Below are 7,831 nucleotides of genomic sequence, written 5' to 3' on the forward strand. Positions count from 1 at the left end.
TTTTTTCAACTTATTTGTTATTTTCGCAGATATTATTTTACCAATTTTATCGTCTACTTGAGTCACTTTCTTCCAGATATTTCGCAGTAGGGAAATCTGATCAACCAGTTTTGTAACAGACTTTTCTAAAGCTGTTATACAATCAGGTATAAACCGATAATTCGATTCAATGTATTCCAATTTGTTTTATGCTTGAATGAATTAACAAAAATGTCACTATATTCGGAATTAAGTCTCTTAAACTTTGCCGAACGAATTTGCTCCGCCTTAGACATCGTAACACTAGAACCGAACTGTTCTTGTTTCTTTAGTATTGACGTTTGCTTTACTACGCTGTACCTACTGCTTGCAGCTATCCTGTGTACCGCAGAGTCAGACCTCTGCGGGTACACAAGGTGAATTTACACCCTTGCCCTGTTGCCGGTGTGTCGAACAACTGCTCCCTTTGCACTGCTCTAGTAATAACATTTTTAAGATATCTTCTTGTTTTCTTACTGGAATCATACGAAGTCATTGAAGGTCGTCATTTCACAGCTTCTGAAATGCTTATAGCTGTTGGAATGATAAGAGGTGGTCAAAGCCAAGCTCGTTTGCTCGAGTACTGAACACACCACGGAGTGTTATTAACCGATTATGGCTACGTTATCAAGTCGCAGGTGAGGTGAAGGAACGTCATCAAGGCCGAGGAAGGGAAACAACAGCACGACAGTATCGATTTCATAATCATTGAAACATTAATTATTATTTTAATTTCCATATTTAACTTTATGTTTGTACACACAAAGTAAATGCATCTTAATAAGGTATTTTTGTTTTATTTTGTAAATCATTTCGCAACCCCCTCAACTCTTTACATGACCTCTCAAAGGGTCGCCACCCACAGTTTGGGAACTACTGGATTTTGGTAAGCTTTACAACACTTTTCATTTCTTTATAAAGGGCCCTACTTGTGTGTGTCTGTCACTAATAGAGCACTTATGTCTCGCTTTTCGTATTTTAAATAACACACGCAAAAATAACGAGCTAACTTTTACACCCACGTGAAACAATGCACACAAGCTTCAGAGTTACATCACAGTCTATATAATACATAAACAAATTCACTAAATGTCTCAATCTACCCACAAGCCTGTCATTCACAAGTCCACAATAAGTACCAGTTACAAAACAAAGAAGAAACATGTTACAGTTAAAATCAACACTTTAACACACTTACTGTTTGAGACTGCATGTGCTGAAATTACTGGCACTATTGAATCGAAACCACAAAATCTTAACTGGTGGGTTGTGAAACATCCTTTTGTGCTAGATCGTGCGTATTTTCTTAGTTTCCGCACAAAACCAATCCGCGGTAAGTCTAAAATTCCACATTCAGTATTCCCAACCTAACACACATAACAATTTCCCTCTTCTTATCGCTTAAGTGACATATTGATTTTACTGCTTTAGGTTTTTAACATATTATTTTTAGAGACGTTCAATATAGTAATAATTATAAATTGGAAACTTACCACTGCAATTTCACCTAAATTGCACTGTTAATTATGGTTTTTAAATATTTGCAAAAATTAAGTAAACTCCACAACTCCACTAAAGTTACTGTATTCGTGATTCAAGTAACATTAAGGAAGCCGTGAAAAAATCAACAAGATTCCAGATGCCGATGTTATTACTGCAATATGTTATATAAATAACATTGTTAAAATATTAAAATGAAAAATAAATCATTACATAACCTTACCGTTTGTTTTAAGTTCACATTTATAGACTGGGGAGGGGGGGGAAGACAGACGTTTATCACGGCCTGCTGGAGTATAGTAAACACAGAAAACATTTTAAAGCAACAATGTTGAAGATAGATATTTTTGTTTTCCAACTTTGCCGTCATTGAACAGAAACCAAGATGGAGATTTCATTGCAACTAATTAGAAATTTGTCTTTCAGGTATGTAATAAACGATCTTCGCACTAAATAATGTACGATACACGAGCGGTATGTTTTCTTTCAATTCTCGGAAATTAAAAAAGCTCAACTACGTTTCGCTTTTTCAAACTTTTCCTCGAACATGAAAACTTCAACATACCGGTCTTGTAACGCATATTACTATATGTTGAAAAACAAATGGTAACAGTTCAAACCAACACATACCAACTTCAGCTGCTAATAATCCACTACACTATTAGAATACAATTAATTTTGACATGAAAGGGCGTTAAAGGTTGAAGTCCTTTCAGTGTATTTTTATTCTTTATTGTCAGTATGATGCCTATTTTATATATATATATATATATATATATATATATATATATATATATATGTGTGTGTGTGTGTGTGTGTGTGTGTGTGTGTGTGTGTGTGTGTGTGTGTGTGTTTCGCTATCGTGCATATTTAAGTCACGGAGATCTTACCGTGTTATCTTACAATAACAGTTAGCAGAAATCCCGAGAGCTTAAGGAGCGTTATTAAAGCATTTCGGTACAAATGTTTAGTGGATTATTTAAAGGCTTTAATGCTCAGATTGGAATAAAAATGTTCATGACTATACAATAAATCATTCTTAATTCAATGATATAAAGCCGCATCTACATGAGGTCTATTGTTGAAACAATAATTGTGGACAATTGTCCCCAAAACGTTGCGAGACAGTTGCCGCCCAATCAAGTTGAACGTTGACCTATGTGAATAGGTCAACGTTCAACTGTCTCGCAACATAGACCTCGTGTAAATGCGTCTTAAAAGAAAACTCTTATTCAAGTACAAAAAAGGACCCTAACTGAAAACCTGTTTTCCCACTTTCCTGAACGTACTTCAATATTTAAGTGCAAAGAGTCTTCACTCATATTTCCTGTATAATTTTGGGTTATCAAGTAACGTATATTGAAAATTCTAAATAAATATTTAGTTAAATATTTCACCTTTATTCAAACTGAAAAAAAGAGTTGATTAACAATTTTTGTCATTTTTAATGGATATGGGCTATACAGAAGACCTTTCCGGTTTCGAACACATGCCATTTACATTCTATGAATGTGAGGTGCCTGAAAATAGTACCACTGGAAAGAGAAACTCAAAAAGTATATTGTGGCAACATTGTTTTCCTAGTTGGTAAAACTGCCTCGTAATAGTGCATATAAATAAATCGCCAAACTGGAGAATTTGCTAAGGTAGCTTTGAACCGTGCCGTTAGGGTTACGACCAAATTGAACTAAAGTCACAATATCGCCAACAAAAGGACATGACATTGGTCTGTGGCGTCATTAGAAGGAGAAATTTGTTCTCTCTCTCTCTCTCTCTCTCTCTCTCTCTCTCTCTCTCTCTACTTCCTTCGTTCTGAACATTTGAGAGACAACACTACTGTTAGCGACAAGATATATTTGCGTAAATATTGCGAGTAGATTACGTGTCTTAGATGAGGGGTTCGCGACAGGAACAGTTTGGCTGTGGCGCATGCGTAGACTTCTCATACAGTGCCAGCGTGATCTTTACTTGACTTTAATTTCGTGTTTACATTCCAGATAAAATCAAGAATATCCCTTCTTGCTCCGATTACACATCTTGGATATACGAAGGTTAGGTTTGGGATTAACCAAGTCCGCGCATGTGCAGACAGCTAAGATTATCCTGTCTGTCATGGTCCTTATAATAGTACCTGTTTCATAATAGCCTAATGATAAACAATAATATCACGAAAGCGGTGAATAATTTTTTGGCCGCTAAAAGTTTTCTTCGTAAAGGACGAAGTATTTTCTCTAGACCACAAATAAAACGCCAACACGGTATAATTACGTACTTAACGATTTGGCGAACATTAACCCGTAAATTTACTTTCCTTTATTTGCTGAAACACACCTTTTCCCCCTCTTTATTTCGTTGTGATAACCTACTTTAAGATCTTACTACATCTACATTTTCTTTTGGTGCATTCAAAACACCACCGTTGTACTGCATAAACCTTACACATGACTAATGGAGTAAATTATTTAAGAATATAGTCGCGAATTTTACTACCACCATTTCGATTATCTTTTGTTTGACATGGCTCGGTGACTAGCGTACAGCGAGTAAAGGTACGATCACACGTCGCTACTTTTGCAGCGCTGCAGTACAAAAAACTGCGCAACTCTTGTACTGCGACGTGTGAACAACGGTGCAACCCGAAAAGTAAGCGGCTGCCGAACCTGCTGCCCGCTACTTTTCCATGCTGCGCGCAACTTAAAAGTAGCGACGTGTGAACAGGGTTCTCAGGGTTGCAGCCGCAGCGTTTTTGATATCGGTTTTGTTGAAACTTTTGCTGCGGTTGCAACCAGTGTTACCACCCAAATGTGGCAATGATACTTTTATTGTTTGGATATATGTTAATGTTAAATGTGATGAAAATAAATTATTTGTAACAGTTATTAAATACACAACACAGTCTGAACATAATTGGTGACGATATAATTCATTTTTTAAATTTTCCGTAGCGTAATTCCAAACAGGAGGGTTGCCAACATTGATTACGTGCATATACTGTTGGTTATCATTTAAGTATATAGGCGGTTTTAAAAGCTTTATAGTAAAAATAATGTCAATTTCTGAATACTAGATACGACAGAAAAGCAAGTAATAGATAAGGGACCTTTCGCATGATTTTCTTAATAATGCGAACATAACCACAAAATATATATTGAGAAGTCAACACGGAGATGGGAACCTGCAGCATGACTGCGACTGCAAAAGTAGCGCCTTGCGTGTGAACAGACTCGCAACCTCCAGTTGCAACTTTTGCAGCACTCGGGTTGCGCAGCACGAAAAGTAGCGTGCAGCGCGCTTCTTTTGGCTTACGTGTGAACACGACACGCAACTTTTGCAGCTGCAGTACAAAAGTTGCGCTGCAAAAGTAGCGACGTGTGACCGAACCTTAACGTCGACTACCGACGTTGGTCTACCGTGCGTATTATCAGTTGTTCCATATAAATTTGTTAATTGTTGAGACGAAATGGCTGCTATAGAGGACAGAAAAGCTTGATTTTCGATTTTCATGTGAATCAGTCGGTTACTAATACCGAACAAAGTTTGGTGCAGATCCACCCAGTGGGCTTACAATCCGTAAATGGTACATTGATTTTAAGGCAAGATTCTTCGCAAGCGATTGCGATTTCGTCCATACCGACTACAGTTGCTGCAAGTCCTAAAACCAGAAGACAAAATGAACACTATGAAGAAATGTCTGCATAAGTACAGCATTTAATTGAAAACGATGATGAATTTATTCGTTCCGTGGTGTTTTCTGACGAAGTCACTTTATCTTTCTGGTAAGGTGAACAGACATAACCTCAGAATCTGGGGGTCGAAAAATCCGCGTACGTACGTGGAACTTGACTATAAGCTTGATTTGTGCCGTGTTATCAACGGGGGACACAGTGAATATTTTTAAGGTAAGGAACTAAACTTTTTTAGTTTCTCTTTCCATTGGTTCTATTTTCATGCATCTCAGATTCATAGAACGTAAATTACATGTGTTAGGAACCGGAAAGGTCTTTTGTAGGAGCCCTGAATTTTTTCTATGTTCTATGTGTGATATTCATAAATCTGTAGCCTGTAGCTTTACTTTGTCGAACACAGGTTCAAGAAAACACTGTAAAAATTTCATGCAAATGGATTTAGTGTTTCAGAGTAAAATGTACTTATGTTTGAAAAATCTTAACTTACGGAAAAGTGCATTTATAGAACAAAAGGAGATATTAACTACGTAGTTGTATAAATATTGTACTACCACCACAGTCCAGTATATACAGTCACGAAGCTCAATATTTAATAAATATGCATCCATAGATAGTTGCTAACCACTAGGATCGCTACCATCGCCTTATCACAGACCCTTTTCCTAGCAGACGATAAAATGTATTGCACTTTCGATATCGTGTTCTTTTGAAAAAATTAACACCTTTCTTCCACTACTGAAATATGAAATACATAAGATTTATATATTATTTTCATAAAGTATAGATTATATACTGTATTATAAACTCACCTTCCTGGATCTTTCGGAAGAAGGATAACTCTGAAATCTTTTTCTTATAATTTATAGTACTACAAACGTCTCCTTGTCCCATATCATTATTCAAATTATTGTATTTGTCAATTACAGTTATTACAACCGATAACGAACATTTCACAGTTTACACAACTTTTCACAACAATGCGAAATACGGCACAGTCAATGTTTTTCGATCTAGACCAAGCCGTAATGTTTGTTCGGGTTTTCTATTTCAGTGTATGGAGCTCAGTGAAATATTATATTATAACTCTATTGCGTATCATTGCTAAGTTTCATTTAGTGTAATGTGTCCATAAGTTCCTTTTACTTCTTGTTGCATAATATTTTACAGAAATAATTACAAAACTGTGTTATTTTAATGTGAAGAGAATTTTACATGTAAATATAACCTGTTCGCATCAACATTTTAAGTTCAGAATGGAAGCTATTTTGAGGTTTAATAAAAAAAAATTATATTGTGATTTCAATTTAGCACATCTACCTTCCTTAATTGTAGACAGAAAATTTACCATACCACTCTTATGAAATTAGTGTATGTACGATTGTGTTACTTCGTCTCTTAGGTAGTAGATAAATACAATAATTCAGTACCGGTACTCAATTGTAGTATCAAAATACAGACACATTGAATGTGCGGAGTATCATACATGACATCATAGCTACTTAATTATAATGTATAGTTGCGAATATAGGAATATATATTAAATATAGTAAACATAACTTATAATTTACATATGACATAACATCGTACATATGTAATGGCATTGTAAGGGCATTGGAGACCACTAAAATTAGACAGAAAGGGCAACTGGTACAGTAAACATAACCTATAATTTCAACATATCTGACTATCCGTGCAGTGCAACTGAAATTTATTGAATCGTGCATAAATGAATGTACAAGAATTTCGCAATATTTAATCGAAATAAAGGCAGATACTACACACACGAACAACGTAATTTTCATCACAAAAATAATATTACACCTTAACTCGCAAGTGAATTATGTCTGAAGTGTCTCATAATCATTGTTTTAAATTTTATTAATGCAATTACACTACATTTTAGAGAAATATATGTTATTCTTTATGCATTTCAACTACAGTAATTTATACGGTTGAAACGCCTTACGGCCTGTATTAGATCACGATGGTAGTAGTACAGTCTATTGTTCCTAGTACTCACAGCGCTCTAAGCGGCTAGCAACTATCTCGAGAAATGCAAAAAAATCATCCCAAGCTTCCTGACTGTATATACTTACTAGACTGTGCTACCACGTTTAACTTTTCCAAATAGGTTCTCTTTGTGGTCATTACAGCAGTGTTTGTTTTTTATAGCAACCAGTCAACATGTGGTCACAGTCTAGTATATACAGTCACGAAGCTCAATACCTAGGGAATATCCATCCAAAGACAGTTGCTAACCAGTAGGATCGCTACTATCGCCTCATCACAGACAATCGAAATACTATCGGCACAGTCTATTGTTACTAGTACCCTCAACATCTCAAGCTTTGCGACTGTATACGTATATACTAGACTGTGGTGTGGTATTGTAAACTCAGGAGGCATGTAAAACATCAGTAAGTACGAGAAAAAGAGTACTTTCGTCCAAAAGCTCTTAAAAAGCCTTCAGGGGATGCAATGCTTGGATTTTTTCATTGTTCGCGTTCCGAAGATTGACTACCTTAGTCTTCAGTGAACAAAGGAGATCCATGAAGGATATCATTCTCGCTGTGGCAAACGACTAAACCAACTTGGCTGATTAAAGGCTGCCAGGAGAGAGAGTGGTG

The sequence above is a fragment of the Periplaneta americana genome, chromosome 14, assembly GCF_040183065.1.
Source record: "Periplaneta americana isolate PAMFEO1 chromosome 14, P.americana_PAMFEO1_priV1, whole genome shotgun sequence".
Classification (NCBI taxonomy): Eukaryota; Metazoa; Arthropoda; class Insecta; order Blattodea; family Blattidae; genus Periplaneta; species Periplaneta americana.